This window comes from Arachis ipaensis, chromosome B7 (assembly GCF_059453495.1).
Source record: "Arachis ipaensis isolate K30076 ecotype BB chromosome B7, ASM5945349v1, whole genome shotgun sequence".
Taxonomy (NCBI): domain Eukaryota; kingdom Viridiplantae; phylum Streptophyta; class Magnoliopsida; order Fabales; family Fabaceae; genus Arachis; species Arachis ipaensis.
In genome coordinates, this window is record NC_142442.1 from 116,671,821 (window position 1) to 116,690,752 (window position 18,932).

The window sequence follows — 18,932 nt, forward strand, 5'->3', positions numbered from 1 at the left end:
TCAATTATTTACTTCTATAAACCCTAGTGACTAGTTTATTATAAATAGAACTTTTTATCATTGTATTCGTAGTCTTGGTTACTCCGGTTCCCCTCTGGGGCCGAGACCAATGAACTCCATTATCACTTATGTATTTTCAACGGTAGAGTTTCTGCACTCCATAGATTAAGGTGTGGAGCTCTGCTGTTCCTCAAAGATCAATGCAAAGTACTACTGTTTTCTGTTCAATTCATCTTATTTCGCTTCTAAGATATTCATTCGCACTTCAACCTGAATGTGATGAACGTGACAATCATCATCATTCCCTATGAACGCGTGCCTGACAACCACTTCCGTTCTACATTAGATTGAATGAGTATCTCTTAGATCTCTTATTTAGAATCTTCGTGGTATAAACTAGATTGATGGCGGCATTCATGAGAGTCCGGAAAGTCTAAACCTTGTCCGTGGTATTCTGAGTAGGACTCTGGGATTGAATGACTGTGACGAACTCCAAACTCGCGAGTGCTGGGCGTAGTGACAGAAGCAAAAGGATAGTAAATTCTATTCCAGTATGATCGAGAACCTCCAAGATGATTAGCCATGCAGTGATAGCGCATCGGACCATTTTCACAGAGAGGAATAGGATGCAACCAACGACAAGGGTGATGCCTCCAGACGATTAGCCGTGCTGTGACAGAGCATTTGGACCATTTTCCCGAGAGGATTGAAAGTAGCCATTGGCACCGGTGACATCCTTACATAAAGCCAGCCATAGAAAGGAGTAAGACTGATTTGATGAAGACAGCAGGAAAGCAGAGGTTCAGAGGAACGAAAGCATCTCTATGCGCTTATCTGAAATTCTCACCAATGATTTACATAAGTATTTCTATCCTTCTTTTATTACTAAAATTCGAAAACTACATAACTATTTTATATCCGCCTGACTGAGATTTACAAGGTGACCATAGCTTGCTTCATACCAACAATCTCCGTGGGATTCGACCCTTACTCACGTAAGGTATTACTTGGACGACCCAGTGCACTTGCTGGTTAGTTATGCGAAGTTGTGAAGATATGTTTAGACCATGGTTCTGTGCATCCGTTTTTGGTGCCATCGCCAGGGAATCAATTTCGAATAATAATTCACAACCTGAGTAACAATTTCGCATACCAAGTTTTTGGCGCCGTTGCCGGGGATTGTTCGAGTTTGGACAACTGACGGTTCATCTTGTTGCTCAGATTAGGTAATTTTCTTTTTGTTTTCTTTTCAAAAATTTTTCAAAAACCTTTCAAAAATTTCTCACCTGTTTTCGAAAAAAACAAAAAAAAATATTTTCAAAAATATATTTTTCTTCAGAATTTTTAAGAATGAATTCTAGTGTTTCATGAAGCATGTTGAAGCCTGGCTGGCTGTAAAGCCATGCCTAAATTCTTTTGGACTCAAGAGAAGAACTTCTTTATCTTTCTTAGCAAATTGGCTGCTGAATGTAAAGTTCTGCTAAAGCTTGACTGGCTATTAAGCCATGTCTAACCCTCAGATTGGAGCTTTAGACTAACATGGCAAGATTCCTGGAATTCATATTAAAAATTTTGGAATCCTTATTTTTCTTTTTCAAAATGATTTTCGAAAAAAAAATTAAAAGAAAATACAAAAAAATCATAAAATCATAAAAATCAAAAATAATTTTTTTGTGTTTCTTGTTTGAGTCTTGAGTCACGTTATAAGTTTGGTGTCAATTGCATATTCATCTTGCATTTTTCGAAAATTTCATGCATTCATAGTGTTCTTCATGATCTTCAAGTTGTTCTTGGTACGTCTTCTTTTTTGATCTTTGCATTTGCATGTTTTGTGTCTTTTCTTGTTTTTCATATGCATTCTTGAATTCTTAGTGCCTAAGCATTAAAGATTTTTAAGTTTGGTGTCTTGCATGTTTTCCTTGCATTAAAAATTTTTCAAAAATGTGTTCTTGATGTTCATTATGATCTTCAAAGTGTTCTTGGTGTTCATCTTGACATTCATAACATTCTTCCATGCATTCATTGTTTTAATCTAAAAATTTTCATGCATCGCATAATTTTCATGTTTTTCTCTCTCATCATTAAAAATTCAAAAAAAATCAAAAAAATATCTTCCCCTTTTTCTCTCATCAAATTCGAAAATTTGAGTTGACTTTTTCAAAAATTTTTAAAATCTAGTTGTTTTTATGAGTCAAATCAAATTTTCAATTCAAAATAAAAAAAAATCTTATCTTTTTCAAAAATCAAATCTTTTTTTCAATTTTTTTTTAGTCATTTTCGAAAATTTCAAAAATATTTTTCAAAAATCTTCTTCTTAATTTTACATCATATTTTCGAAATTAACATCATCAATTAATGTTTTGATTCAAAAATTTCAAGTTTGTTACTTACTTGTTAAGAAAGATTCAAACTTTAAGTTCTAGAATCATATCTTGTGATTTCTTGTGAATCAAGTCATTAATTGAGATTTTAAAAATCAAATATTTTTCAAAAACTAATTTCAATCATATCTTTTCAAAAATATCTTCTTATCTTATCTTTTTTCAAAAATTTGATTTTCAAAATATCTTTTCTAACTTCCTAACTTCTTATCTTTTCAAAATTGATTTTCAAATTTGTTTCAACTAACTAACTAACTTTTTGTTTGTTTCCTACCTTTTTCAAAACTACCTAACTAACTCTCTCTCTCTAATTTTCGAAAAAATCTTCCCTCTTTTTCAAAATTTCTTTTTAATTAGACTAATTATTTTATTTTTTATTTGAATGTTCGAAAAACTACTAACCTCTTTCAAAAATTATTTTCGAAAATCACTAACTCTTTTTCAAAAATTATTTTCGAAAATTCTCTCCTCCTCTCATCCCCATCTATTTATTTATTCATCTACTAACACTTCTCTTCATCTCACATCTCTGCTCCTATCATCACCTTTGTGTTTGGATTCTTCATTCTTCTTCACCCATATTCCTTTTCTTCTTCTACTAACAATAAGGAACCTCTTTACTGTGACATAGAGGATTCCTCTTCTTTTCTTTTTCTCTTCTCTTTCTTATGAGCAGGGACAAAGAAAAAGGCATTCTTGTTGAAGCTGATCCAGAACCTGAAAGGACCCTGAAGAGAAAACTAAGAGAAGCTAAATTACAACAATCCAGAGACAACCTCATTGAAAATTTCGAACAAGTAAAGGAAATGGCAGCCGAACCCAACAACAATAATGCAAGGAGAATGCTTGGTGACTTTACTGCACCTAATTCCAATTTACATGGAAGGAGCATCTCCATTCCTACCATTGGAGCAAACAACTTTGAGCTGAAACCTCAGCTAGTTTCTCTGATGCAGCAGAATTGCAAGTTTCATGGACTTCCATCTGAAGATCCTTTTCAGTTCTTAACTGAATTCTTGCAGATCTGTGATACTGTTAAGACTAATGGAGTAAATCCTGAAGTCTACAGGTTCATGCTTTTCCCTTTTGCTGTAAGAGACAGAGCTAGAGTGTGGTTGGACTCTCAACCCAAAGACAGCCTGAACACTTAGGATAAGCTGGTCACGGCTTTCTTAGCCAAGTTCTTTCCTCCTCAAAAGCTGAGCAAGTTTAGAGAGGATGTTCAAACCTTCAGACATAAAGAAGGTGAATCCTTCTATGAAGCTTGGGAAAGATACAAGCAGCTGACCAAAAAGTGTCCTTCTGACATGCTTTCAGAATGGACCATCCTGGATATATTCTATGATGGTTTATCTGAGCTATCAAAGATGTCATTGGATACTTCTGCAGGTGGATCCATTCACCTAAAGAAAACGCCTGCAGAAGCTCAAGAACTCATTGACATGGTTGCTAATAACCAGTTTATGTACACTTCTGAGAGGAATCCTGTGAGTAATGGGATGCCTATGAAGAAGGGAGTTCTTGAAATTGATACTCTGAATGCCATATTGGCTCAGAATAAAATATTGACTCAGCAAGTCAATATGATTTCTCAGAGTCTGAATGGAATGCAAGCTGCATCCAACAGTACTCAAGAGGCATCTTCTGAGGAAGAAGCTTATGATCCTGAGAACCCTGCAATAGCAGAGTTAAAATACCTGGGTGAACCATATGGAAACACTTACAATCCATCATGGAGAAATCACCCAAATCTCTCATGGAACGATCAAAAGCCTTAACAAGGCTTTAATAATGGTGGAAGAAACAGGTTTAGCAATAGCAAGCCTTTTCCATCATCCACTCAGCAACAGACAGAGAATTCTGAGCAGAATCTATCTAGCTTAGCAAATTTAGTCTCTGATCTATCTAAGGCCACTGTGAGTTTAATGAATGAAACAAGGTCTTCTATTAGAAATTTGGAAGCACAAGTGGGCCAGCTGAGTAAAAGGATCACTGAAATCCCTCCTAGTACTCTCCCAAGCAATACAGAAGAGAATCCAAAAGGAGAGTGCAAGGCCATTGAATTAATTACCATGGCCGAACCCACAAGAGAGGAGAAAGGACGTGAATCACAAGGAGGAAGACCTCCTGGGACGTCCAGTGATCAATAAGGAGTTTCTCTCTGAGGGACCAAAGGAATCTGAGGCTCATCCAAAGACCATAGAGATTCCATTGAACCTCCTTATGCCATTCATGAGCTCTGATGAGTATTCCTCTTCTGAAGAGAATGAGGATGTTACTGAAGAGCAAGCTGCCAAGTTTCTTGGTGCAATTATGAAGCTGAATGCCAAATTATTTGGTATTGAGACTTGGGAAGATGAACCTCCCTTGTTCACCAATGAACTAAGTGATCTGGATCAACTGACATTGCCTCAGAAGAGACAGGATCCTGGAAAGTTCATAATACCTTGTACCATAGGCACCATGATCTTTAAGGCTCTGTGTGACCTTGGTTCAGGAATAAACCTCATGCCCCTCTCTGTAATAGAGAAACTGGGAATCTATGGGGTGCAAGCTGCTAAAATCTCATTAGAGATGGCAGACAATTCAAGAAAACAGGCTTATGGACAAGTAGAGGACGTGTTAGTAAAGGTTGAAGGCCTTTACATCCCTGCTGATTTCATAGTCCTGGATACGGGAAAGGAAGAGGATGAATCCATCATCCTAGGAAGACCTTTCCTAGCCACAGCAAGAGCTGTGATTGATGTGGACAGAGGAGAATTGATCCTTCAATTAAATGAGGACAACCTTGTGTTTACAACTCAAGGATCTCTCTCTGCATCCATGGAGAGGAAGCCTAAAAAGCTTCTCTCAAAGCAGAGTCAACCAAAGCCCCCACAGTCAAACTCTAAGTTTGGTGTTGGGAGGCCACAACCAAACTCTAAGTTTGGTGTCAAACCCCTATATCCAAACTCTAAGTTTGGTGTTGGGAGGTCTCAACAAAGCTCTGCACATCTGTGAGGCTCCATGAGAGCCCACTGTCAAGCTATTGACATTAAAGAAGCGCGTGTTGGGAGGCAACCCAATGTTTATTTATCTAATTTTATTTTTGTTTTTCATGTTTTCTTAGGTTCATGATCATGTGGAGTCACAAAATAAACGAAAAATTTAGAAACAGAATCAAAAACAGCGGAAAAAAAAATCACACCCTGGAGGAAGCACCTGCCTGGCGTTCAACGCCAGAACAGAACATAGTTCTGGTGCTGAACGCCCAAAATGGGTAGTATCTGGGTGCTGAACGCCCAAAATGGGCATCATCTGGGCACTGAACGCCAGAATTACACCCTGGAGAGGAGCTGGCGCTGAACGCCCAGAACAAGTATGGTTCTGGCGTTCAACGCCAGAAACGGGCAACAAATGGGCGTTGAATGCCCAAAATGGGCACCAACCTGGCGCTAAACGCCCAGAGTTGTGAGCAAGGGCATTTTACATTCCTAATTTGGTGCAAGGTTGTAAATCCTTGAACACCTCAGGATCTGTGGACCCCACAGGATCATCTCAGGATCTGTGGACCCCACAGGATCCCCACCTACCTCCACTCACTCTCTTCTCTCTTCTCAATCATCCTCTATTCCCAATAAACACTCTTTCCGAAAACCCTTCACCTATCACCTCCATCTCTCTTCCCTATTAACCCTTCACCACTCACATCCACCCACTCTTCCCCATAAACCTACCCAATAAGCTCCACTTACCTTCAAAATTCAAATCAATTTCCCACCCAAACCCACCCATATGGCCGAACCTTAACCCCCCTCCCTTCCCTATATAAAGCCTTCCATTCTTCCTCATTTTCACACAACACAACCCTCTCTTCTCTTCTTGGCTGAAACACACCTCCCCCCTCTTCTCCATCTTTTCTTCTTCTTCTTCATCTAATTCTTTCTTCTCTTGCTCAAGGGCGAGCAAAAATTCTAAGTTTGGTGTGGTAAAAGCATAAGCTTTTTGTTTTTCCATTACCATTGATGGCACCTAAGACCGGAGAATCCTCTAGAAAAGGAAAAGGGAAGACAAAAGCTTCCACCTCTGAGTCATGGGAGATGGAAAGATTCATCTCCAAAGCTCATCAAGACCACTTCTATGATGTTGTGACCAAGAAGAAGGTGATCCCTGAGGTCCCTTTTAAACTCAAAAGAAATGAGTATCCAGAGATCCGACATGAAATTCAAAGAAGAGGTTGGGAAGTTCTAACAAATCTCATCCAACAAGTCGGCATTCTAATGGTTCAAGAGTTCTATGCCAATACATGGATCACCAAGAACCATGATCAAAGTAAGAACCCGGATCCAAAGAACTATGTTACAATGGTTCGGGGAAAATACTTGGATTTTAGTCCGGAAAATGTGAGGTTGGCGTTTAACTTGCCTATGATGCAAGGAGATGAACGCCCCTACACTAGAAGGGTCAACTTTAATCAAAGGTTGGACCAAGTCCTCTTGGACATATGTGTGGAAGGAGCTCAATGGAAGATTGACTCCAAAGGCAAGCCGGTTCAACTAAGAAGATTGGACCTCAAGCCTGTGGCTAGAGGATGGTTGGAGTTCATCCAACGCTCCATCATCCCCACTAGCAACCGATCTGAAGTTACTGTGGATCGGGCCATCATGATCCATAGCATCATGATTGGAGAAGAAGTAGAGGTTCATGAAGTCATCTCCCTTGAACTCTACAAAATAGCCGAAAAGCCCTCTCCTGGGGCAAGGCTAGCTTTTCCTCATCTTATCTGCCATCTATGTTACTCAGCTGGAGCTTCCATAGAAGGAGACATTCATATTGAGGAAGAGAAGCCCATCACTAAAAAAAAGATGGAGCAAGCAAGAGAGCCCATTCATGGAACTCAAGAGGCGTAGGAAGCTCATCACCATGAGATCCCGGAGATGTCTCAAATGCATTTTTCTCCACAAAACTATTGGGAGCAAATCAACACCTCCCTAGGAGAATTAAGTTCCAACATGGGATAATTAAGGGTGGAACATCAAGAGCACTCCATCATCCTTCATGAAATTAGAGAAGATCAAAAAGCAATGAGGGAGGAGCAACAAAGACAAGGAAGAGACATAGAAGAGCTCAAGGACATCATTAGTTCCTCAAGAAGGAAACGCCACCATCACTAAGGTGGATTCATTCCTTGTTCTTATTTCTTCTGTTTTTTTCATTTTCTATGTTAAGTGCTTATCTATGTTTGTGTCTTCATTACATGATTAGTAGTAGTTAGTAACTATGTCTTAAAGTTATGAATGTCTTATGAACCCATCACCTCTCTTAAATGAAAAATGTTTTAATTCAAAAGAACAAGAAGTACATGAGTTTTGAATTTATCCTTGAACTTAGCTTAATTATATTGATGTGGTGACAATGCTTCTTGTTTTCTGAATGAATGCTTGAACAGTGCATATGTCTTTTGAAGTTGTTGTTTAAGAATGTTAAATATGTTGGCTCTTGAAAGAATGATGACAAGGAGACATGTTATTTGATAATCTGAAAAATCATAAAAATGATTCTTAAAGCAAGAAAAAGCAGCAAAGAACAAAGCTTGTAGAAAAAAAAGGGAAAAAAAATAGGCGAAAAAAAAAAGAAAGAAAAAGAAAAGCAAGCAGAAAAAGCCAAAGCTTTTAAAACCAAGAGGCAAGAGCAAAAAGCCAATAACCCTTAAAACCAAAAGGCAAGGGCAAATAAAAAGGATCCCAAGGCTTTGAGCATCAGTGGATAGGAGGGCCTAAAAGAATAAAATCCTGGCCTAAGCGGCTAAACCAAGCTGTCCCTAACCATGTGCTTGTGGTGTGTAGGTGTCAAGTGAAAACTTGAGACTGAGCGGTTAAACTCAAGGTCCAAAGCAAAAAAAGAGTGTGCTTAAGAACCCTGGACACCTTTAATTGGGGACTTTAGCAAAGCTAAGTCAAAATCTGAAAAGGTTCACCCAATTATGTGTCTGTGGCATTTATGTATCCGGTGGTAATACTGGAAAACAAAGTGCTTAGGGCTACGACCAAGACTCATAAAATAGCTGTGTTCAAGAATCATCATACTGAACTAGGAGAATCAATAACACTATCTGAACTCTGAGTTCCTATAGATGCCAATCATTCTGAACCTCTGATACGTAAAAAATTAATTTCACGTAATTACCGACAAGTATACCGGGTCGTATCAAGTAATAAAACTCACTAAGAGTGAGGTCGATCCCACAGAGATTGGTAGATTAAGAAACTTTAGTTAAATGGTAGATTTAGTCAAGCAAACATGGTTTTGATTTCATGAGATTTGTGATTTTTGAACATAATTGCAAAAATTTAAATGGCAAGGAATTTAAAGAACTAGAAGAGAGAAAGAAGATGAAAGTGAATAACTAAAACTTAAAGTGCAAGAAACTTAAATGACATGGAAAATAAATTGCAAGAAAGTAAAGGTTGCAGAAATTCAGAGAACATAAGAGTAAATAACAAGAACTAGAGAAACAGAATCTAAATGACAAGAATAATAAATTGCAAGAATGTAGAAGGGAATTGGGTAATGGGTATTCAAACAACTAAAAAACAAAAGAGATGAGAATTAATGATGGAAAGGATCATTAGGGATCAGAGATGCAAATTCTCATGAATTGATGTTGATCAATTCCTTCTCAATCATGGGTATAGATCCATGGCAAATTGTGGGTAATTGAGTTCCAATCTCTTGGTAACTCAATTTTCTCTCAACACAACCAATTGCCACTCTCGTGATCTAATTGTTCATGAGAAGAGATGAAGTTCATTTTCTAATCCAAGCCACACAACTTCCAGAATCTCAACTAAGGAAGGTTACATCTCACATACCAACCAAAGTATATTGATCAAGGAAATCATGACAGGAAGAACTCTAAACTGAACTATGTGACTCCTTTCTCAAATTTACCACATAATTCATATAGATTAATCCCTCTCTCGATGGTGATTGAATCTTTGAAGAACAAGAGTTTCCTCTTGGATTAACCACTTGAATTAAGAAGGAGAAGAAGAGTTATCAATTCATTCAAATGAGCAGAGCTCTTCCCCCTGATGAAAGTGGGGTTTAGTGAATCATAGCTCCAATTTCAACAACAATTACATAGATGAAAATTAAACTAAGTGTTGAGAAGAATGAAGAAGAAGAAGAAGTTCTTAAAACTGAAAATTCAAAGTTACAAGAAAAACAAAATAGAAAACCGGTGAGAAAAAGTAAAAAGTAAAAAATGCTAGTGTAATAGAAAATTTTCTAAGTGTCCAAAAGAAAAAAAATAAAAAGTCTAAAAAAAATCTAAGAGAGAGCTCCCTATTCTATGAAACTATGGCCTTTATATAGGCTTTCCTAAATTACAAATTGAAATGAAATTAAAAACAAATTACAAACAAATTGAAAATTAACTATTCTAGATCATTCTTGTGGCCTTGATTGGTTGAGATTTATGGGCTTTGCTTGCTTGAGGTTGGATGGACCTTGAAGTAATTTAATTGAACCAAAACCAAGCTCCAGTGGTCACTTGGGCGTTAGTGGCAATAACGCATTCACAAGCCCAAGTTAGCAACGTGTGTGTTAGTTCCCTGGAGGTCCAAGTCTTTGCTCTTGTTCTTGGGGCTTAAAGATGACCATGATTTGAGCTTTAATTTCATATTTCAATATAGACTATTATATATCGTTGGAAAGCTCTGAATGTCATCTTTCTAACGCAACTGAAAGCACCTCAATTAGATCTCTTTGGGTCAAGTTATGCATCTTTGAAGAAGGTAAGGTCAAGCTGCCTGCTGGATACACACTAGCACGTTGCCAACTTGGTTTCCAAGTTGCCAACGTGCTGTTCTTCCCTGGCAGCACCAAATGGGCGTTGGCAACTTGGTTTCCAAGTTGCTAACGTGCTGTTTGCTCCTGGTTGCACAAAATGGGCGTTGCCAACTTGGTCTCCAAGTTGCCAACTTGCTATTCCTCCTTTCTTCACTTTACTTTCATGCTTAATGTTGCCCAGAATTTGAGTGTCAATCCTCTGCTTCAATATGGACTATCATATATCATTGGAAAGCTCAGAGTGTCTTCTTTCTAATGCACTTAGAATCATCTCAATTGGATTTTTCTAGATCAAGTTATGCTCCATTGAAAAAGGCAAGGTCAAGTTGCCTTGGTTGTGGCGTTTTTATCAAACACGCCAGTTCATTCCAAGTTGGCAACGTGCTAGTGCCCTTCCTTGGCCCAAATTCTCTGCCCCTTGGCGTTGTTAATGAACACGCCTTCTCCTCCTTGCCTTGGCAACGTGCTCGACCTTCTTTGGGCTCATTCATGCCTCCTTGAATTTCAACTTCATGTTCTTGTTTTTGGAGCCTAAAGATGACTCTGATTCGAGCTTCCATTTCATGCTCCACTATAGACTATTATATATGGTTGGAAAGCTCTGAATGTCAGCTTTCCAATGCAACTAGAAGCACTCAATTTGGATCTCTATAACTCAAGTTATGCTCCCTCAAAGAAGGTAAGGTCAAGCTGCCAAGTTATTGCTGAAAACGCCCCTTTCTTCCCAAGTTGGCAACGTGCCCAGATTCTGAAGCTCTAAATGAAGCCAGCTTTTGAAGCTTCAAATGAATGCCAACCCCATACTATGATATATGGTTGGAAAGCTCTGGATGTCTACTTTCAAATGCCGTTGGAATCACCTCATTTGGAGCTTTGTAGCTCAAGATATACTCCATTGAAGGAGGTAAGGTCAGGCTGTCCAGCTCACCAGCGTTTTTGGCAAACACTCCTTTGTATTTCCAAGTTGCCAACGTGCTACCTCCACTCTTCATCATCCAAAGCTTCCTGGCATTGTTGCCAAACACTCCAATGCTTTCTTGAGTTGGCAACGTGCTCAATGCTCTTTCCTAACTCCAAACATTGCTTCCCACGTTGTCACAAAACACGCCTATAGAACTTGGCGTTGGCAACGTGCATGCTTCTTCCCCTGGGCAAGCTTTCTTGCTTGGCGTTATCATGAGACACGCCAATGCATCTTCAAGTTGGCAACGTGCTCGAGTGAACTTCTTCAGGGCTGCTTCCTAGCTTGGCTTTGCTTGCTACGTTATTGCCAAGCACTCAAGTAGAAGTGCAAGTTGGCAACGTGCAAACTCCTCTAGGATCACTCTCCAGGGCTGTTGGCGTTATCACCAAACACGCCATTGTAACCCAAGTTGGCAACGTGCAAGTCCTCTGCCTCCTTGCCAAGTTTGATGTATTCTCAAGGCTTCTTGCTCCAATTCTTGCTCCATTGCTTTCTAGCTTCATCACCTAACATAAACCAAAGAAACTTCCTCAAAGTCTTGCCATCTTATGCAATAAATTTCAAGGGAATCATTCACATCAACTTGTTTATAAACTTCTTAAGTCATTTGCATGAATTATGCCAAATTTCACTTAGTTCTTGGTTCATGGATGCATGGAGAAAAACTCACAAAATTGCTTGTTTATTTTAGTAATAATGAACGAAAATGAACTAAAGCTAACTAAACTAACTAGTTAAAGTAGCAAATATGCGAATGCATCACAACACCAAACTTAAACCTTGCTTGTCCTCAAGCAAAAAAGAATCATGCAATAGAGATTGACAATCCAAGGTAAGAAGAATAGCAACTCAATGTTCATGGTAAGCTAGTTTTCTAAGCATGCTACAATCACAAAAGAAATGTAAATGATTGATGCTTCTATCTAGCTTAATTTATGAAATCTTTTTCTTATATTTCTTCCTTGAAACAAGCTTTTGATTTTCTTATTACCTTCTCCTTTTGGGTGCTTTGCCCCATGAGTTGATAACAAAACTACGACTCTAAATGCTTTGTTTTCAAGTATTACCACTTGATACATAAGCACCACAAGTATTTAATTAGAGGACTTCATTAAGCTCATTTATTTCTTTTCTTGACTCTCTAATCATTGATGCTCAGAGCCTTGAGCATTGAGGGAGTGCTTTTGCACTTGAGCCTAGCCTTGACTTCTAAGTGTTTTGTTTTCAAGCATTTTACTTGATACATAAACACCACAAGTACATAACAATGAAATTGTCATTGGTACTCAGAGCCTTCAGCTTTCTCATTCTTTCCCTTTTTCTTTTCTTGCCTTAATTGCATTTGCTTCTTCAAGGTTTTCATGATTTTCAAAAGATTTCACAAAATGTCCTAGATGAAAACTTCAATTAAATAAAATCTAATGTACTTGAGCAACAATCAATCATACTAGCTTTCCAATACTTGTATGCACATACTAAATTCTTCTTTAATTTCTTGTTTGTTTAAGATCATGATATTTTATTGCTTTTGAATTCACAAAACTCAAGTTGGTAGTCATAATGCCACAGCAGCATATTGCAATTTAGAAATCAAACTATGCCCATTCATATCTCACATGTATACAGAGAAGGTAATAAGACAATCATGCAATTTAAAGTGCTGGAAACAAATGAGAGGAAAAAGAACTTTACAACCTTGTAATTTATCTTCTCTATTGCTGTCCTTTTCCTCCTTTTCTTTCCCTTCCCACACCAAACTTAGAATGATTGCTTGTCCTCAAGCAACAATTAGAACTGTGGCTATGGGGCTAAGATAGATCATGAATGTCTTACACAATGAAACATTAGTAGCACATGTGTTTCAAGCAAACAAAATTAAAGATAACAATTAAGGCACAAGAGACAGAGACATTTTGATTGCAAACTTAAGAAGGTGAGCACAATACATTGCATAAAAGATAAGTGGCACACCAAACTTAGTGTGACACTTTCACTTGGAATTAATGCAAGTATCCAGTAAAGATTGGAAACAAATTTTGTTGCATAGTAACACCAAACTTAGAATGCAATCATATGTCAATTTATTTGAATTAAAACTAAGCAAATAAAACTGTTGTATGTTAAATACAATCACCAAGCTAAGAATCTGTCATGAATTAGGATCTCTTGGTAATGTATTAACAAAAACAGTTAATAAGCAAACTAAATGAAAGCATTTAAAGATAGAAAAATAACTAGAGCAAGTAGAATGAAAAAGTGTCAAATTAAAAGAAAAAAAATAAAACTGCAGAGGCATTATAATTATGCAGACAAGTAGTGTTGCTTGAATAAATTGCATAGAAAATAAGTGGCACACCAAACTTAGAATCTTGGTGTGTCACTTTCATTTTTGATTTGATGCAATCATCCAAAAAGATTGAAAACAATTTGTTGCAAGGCAACACCAAACTTAGAATGTAACCATATGCCAATTTATTGAATTTAAATAAAATAAAGAACGAAAACAAAGCAGAGAAGAGAAATTATACCTATGGTTGACATGTTGTTCACTTTCTTCCTCTTCTTCCAATTTGTTAATAGGAATGATCTGAAGGGGGGAGAAGATTCAGCTAGTGTCCCCTGTCTTGACCTCTCCTCAGCAAGCTTTCTTTTGTTAATGGCTTGATTGAGCTTGCTTGCTGGATCAGGGGGAGGATTGCTTGTGGTTGACCCTTTTTTTTTCATGAATATTGTCCTTGGTAGCTTGGTCACAATCCTCTTCTTGGTGCTTTTGTTAATTGCCTTCACTTCCTTGAATCCAAGTCTTGGTGGTTGTGTGATTGTTGGAGTCTTCTTTTCATCAAGAGTTCCATGCAATAGTGGTTCAATGAGCTCTTCCTCTGTGTACTTCTCTGCTTCACTTGAGTGTGACTTCTCTTGAGTGTCTTCCTCACTTTCTTGTTCTTCCACTTCTTTTTTTACATTCAACATTTGTTTTAATAGCTCTTTCATGGAGGAGGTTTGTTGATCTTCCCAAGATTTCTTCATCTCCTCTTCATATCTTTCAATCATGGATTCAATTGTTGAGCCATTTTGTTTTAGGGAAGTTTGAGAGAGTTGTGAGTTTTCATGTTCCCTTGTCATCTCAAGTGGCTTTTGTGAAGATGAAGCCACAGGTTCAAACAACTCCACAACCTCCTTTTCCATTGAACTTTCACTTGATACAGAGGTTTTCACATTTTGTTTTTCCACTTCCTCACCCACAATTTGGTCTTCATCCTCACTGTTTGATAGTTCTAAGTTTCTCCTTATTTGCTCTAAATGCCCATCCATCTTATTGAAGAGGATTTCTTGCCTTTTCCGGGATTGTTCTTGTCTTTCCAATAGTTCTCTGGATTTTTTAAGGAGGTCCTCAGCTACTAGTTCAAGAGATGAAGGTTGAGAGAAATTTTGCGGATATGGATGTGTTGGGATGAGGTTATTTTGAGTGGTCTGGAATGAATCTTGTGAATTGTGGAGTAAGTTTTGTAGTTGGTGGAATGGATGGTGTGGATCTTGGAGGAGACTTTGTGTTGAGGCATAATCAAGTGAGGAAAAATTTGAAGTGAAGAAATGGGAGGTGAGGTTGGATAATTTTGCATAAATGAATTGAAGGTTTGCTCAAGTGATGATGGCTCTTGATTAATGGAGTATGACACATTGAGTGCTCTCTGATTTTGACTCTCCCATCCACAATGTGAATCATTGTAGAATTCCTCAGAGTGAGAATCATTTTGTGGCCACGGGGAGCAATCTTCCATGTATGTATTGACAGCACAATCAAATGAATCATTGAAATTTCCTTCCCAGCCATAGTTTGTGTGATTGTCATAACAGTATGAGTCACTTTGTGGTTCTGGGAGAAAATTCATTTCACTTGATTGTTCACACTCTTGTTGATATGCCCAAGCACCATGAGGGTAGTGACATAAATCATTTTGTGGTTCTGGACAACATCTCATGTGATTAGCTTGATCAATTTGTGGCTCTGGAGCAAATCTCCATGGATTGGAGTGCTCAGAATTTGCAATTTCTTGGCGATACTCCCAGCCACTATTAGAATAATGACTTGAATCATTTTGTGGTGGTGAGAAATATCCCATATGATTCTCTTGCTCATCTTGTGGTTCTGAAGCATATCTCCATGAATTGGAGTGCTCAGGATCTGTAATTTCTTGGTGATATTCCCAACCACCATTAGAATAGTCAATTGGTGATGGTGGGTTATATCCCAGAAAATTTGTTTGATCACAAGATGAGTTGAACTCCATTTGAATTTTGTAAAACACAACACCAAATAAAATTGAAATTCATGTCAGAGAGAAGAATTTCTTAGTGAGGCAATAACTCAAACACCTTAGTGTCAAAAAGAAAATCAAAAAAAAAATTAAAAGAACTGTACAAAGCAAAAACAAAGAAAATGCTTAATCTAAACTACCATTCACTTAATCATTGTTAATCTCTTCCAATCCCCGGCAACGGCGCCAAAAACTTGATACGTAAAAAAATTAATTTCACGTAATTACCGGCAAGTATACCGGGTCGTATCAAGTAATAAAACTCACTAAGAGTGAGGTCGATCCCACGGAGATTGGTAGATTAAGCAACTTTAGTTAAATGGTAGATTTAGTCAAGCAAACATGGTTTTGATTTCATGAGATTTGTGATTTTTGAACATAATTGCAAAAATTTAAATGGCAAGGAATTTAAAGAACTAGAAGAGAGAAAGAAGATGAAAGTGAATAACTAAAACTTAAAGTGCAAGAAACTTAAATGACATGGAAAATAAATTGCAAGAAAGTAAAGGTTGCAGAAATTCAGAGAACATAAGAGTAAATAACAAGAACTAGAGAAACAGAATCTAAATGACAAGAATAATAAATTGCAAGAATGTAGAAGGGAATTGGGTAATGGGTATTCAAACAACTAAAAAACAAAAGAGATGAGAATTAATGATGGAAAGGATCATTAGGGATCAGAGATGCAAATTCTCATGAATTGATGTTGATCAATTCCTTCTCAATCATGGGTATAGATCCATGACAAATTGTGGGTAATTGAGTTCCAATCTCTTGGTAACTCAACTTTCTCTCAACACAACCAATTGCCACTCTCGTGATCTAATTGTTCATGAGAAGAGATGAAGTTCATTTTCTAATCCAAGCCACACAACTTCCAGAATCTCAACTAAGGAAGGTTACATCTCACATACCAACCAAAGTATATTGATCAAGGAAATCATGACAGGAAGAACTCTAAACTGAACTATGTGACTCCTTTCTCAAATTTACCACATAATTCATATAGATTAATCCTTCTCTCGATGGTGATTGAATCTTTGAAGAACAAGAGTTTCCTCTTGGATTAACCACTTGAATTAAGAAGGAGAAGAAGAGTTATCAATTCATTCAAATGAGCAGAGCTCTTCCCCCTGATGAAAGTGGGGTTTAGTGAATCATAGCTCCAATTTCAACAACAATTACATAGATGAAAATTAAACTAAGTGTCGAGAAGAATGAAGAAGAAGAAGAAGTTCTTAAAACTGAAAATTCAAAGTTACAAGAAAAACAAAATAGAAAACCGGTGAGAAAAAGTAAAAAGTAAAAAATGCTAGTGTAATAGAAAATTTTCTAAGTGTCCAAAAGAAAAAAAATAAAAAGTCTAAAAAAAATCTAAGAGAGAGCTCCCTATTCTATGAAACTATGGCCTTTATATAGGCTTTCCTAAATTATAAATTGAAATGAAATTAAAAACAAATTACAAACAAAATGAAAATTAACTATTCTAGATCATTCTTGTGGCCTTGATTGGTTGAGATTTATGGGCTTTGCTTGCTTGAGGTTGGATGGACTTTGAAGTAATTTAATTGAACCAAAACCAAGCTCCAGTGGTCACTTGGGCGTTAGTGGCAATAACGCATTCACAAGCCCAAGTTAGCAACGTGTGTGTTAGTTCCCTGGAGGTCCAAGTCTTTGCTCTTGTTCTTGGGGCTTAAAGATGACCATGATTTGAGCTTTAATTTCATATTTCAATATAGACTATTATATATCGTTGGAAAGCTCTGAATGTCAGTTTTCCAACGCAACTAGAAGCACCTCAATTGGATCTGTTTGGATCAAGTTATGCATCTTTGAAGAAGGTAAGGTCAAGCTGCCTGCTGGATACACACTAGCACGTTGCCAACTTGGTTTCCAAGTTGCCAACGTGTTGTTCTTCCCTGGCAGCACCAAATGGGCGTTGGCAACTTGGTTTCCAAGTTGCTAACGTGCTGTTTGCTCCTGGTTGCACAAAATGGGCGTTGCCAACTTGGTCTCCAAGTTGCCAACTTGCTATTCCTCCTTTCTTCACTTTACTTTCATGCTTAATGTTGCCCAGAATTTGAGTGTCAATCCTCTGCTTCAATATGGACTATCATACATCGTTAGAAAGCTCAGAGTGTCTTCTTTCTAATGCACTTAGAATCATCTCAATTGGATTTTTCTAGCTCAAGTTATGCTCCATTGAAGAAGGCAAGGTCAAGTTGCCTTGGTTGTGGCGTTTTTATCAAACACGCCAGTTCATTCCAAGTTGGCAACGTGCTAGTGCCCTTCCTTGGCCCAAATTCTCTGCCCCTTGGCGTTGTTAATGAACACGTCTTCTCCTCCTTGCCTTGGCAACGTGCTCGACCTTCTTTGGGCTCATTCATGCCTCCTTGAATTTCAACTTCATGTTCTTGTTTTTGGAGCCTAAAGATGACTCTGATTCGAGCTTCCATTTCATGCTCCACTATAGACTATTATATATGGTTGGAAAGCTCTGAATGTCAGCTTTCCAATGCAACTAGAAGCACTCAATTTGGATCTCTATAACTCAAGTTATGCTCCCTCAAAGAAGGTAAGGTCAAGCTGCCAAGTTATTGCTGAAAACGCCCCTTTCTTCCCAAGTTGGCAACGTGCCCAGATTCTGAAGCTCTAAATGAAGCCAGCTTTTGAAGCTTCAAATGAATGCCAACCCCATACTATGATATATGGTTGGAAAGCTCTGGATGTCTACTTTCAAATGCCGTTGGAATCACCTCATTTGGAGCTTTGTAGCTCAAGATATACTCCATTGAAGGAGGTAAGGTCAGGCTGTCCAGCTCACCAGCGTTTTTGGCAAACACTCCTTTGTATTTCCAAGTTGCCAACGTGCTACCTCCACTCTTCATCATCCAAAGCTTCCTGGCGTTGTTGCCAAACACGCCAATGCTTTCTTGAGTTGGCAACGTGCTCAATGCTCTTTCCTAACTCCAAACATTGCTTCCCACGTTGTCACAAAACACGCCTATAGAACTTGGCGTTGGCAACGTGCATGCTTCTTCCCCTGGGCAAGCTTTCTTGCTTGGCGTTATCATGAGACACGCCAATGCATCTTCAAGTTGGCAACGTGCTCGAGTGAACTTCTTCAGGGCTGCTTCCTAGCTTGGCTTTGCTTGCTACGTTATTGCCAAGCACTCAAGTAGAAGTGCAAGTTGGCAACGTGCAAACTCCTCTAGGATCACTCTCCAGGGCTGCTGGCGTTATCACCAAACACGCCATTGTAACCCAAGTTGGCAACGTGCAAGTCCTCTGCCTCCTTGTCAAGTTTGATGTATTCTCAAGGCTTCTTGCTCCAATTCTTGCTCCATTGCTTTCTAGCTTCATCACCTAACATAAACCAAAGAAACTTCCTCAAAGTCTTGCCATCTTATGCAATAAATTTCAAGGGAATCATTCACA

General features: G+C 38.1%; 1 non-coding gene across 1 annotated transcript; it reads right to left on the reverse strand.

Annotated features, from left to right (window-relative positions):
• Positions 1–3,586: 3,586 nt before the first annotated feature.
• On the reverse strand, positions 3,587–3,690 carry LOC148553844 (small nucleolar RNA R71). The gene has a single exon (XR_015893281.1). It is a non-coding gene; the product is annotated as a small nucleolar RNA R71 (small nucleolar RNA).
• Between the last annotated feature and the right edge of the window lie 15,242 nt (positions 3,691–18,932).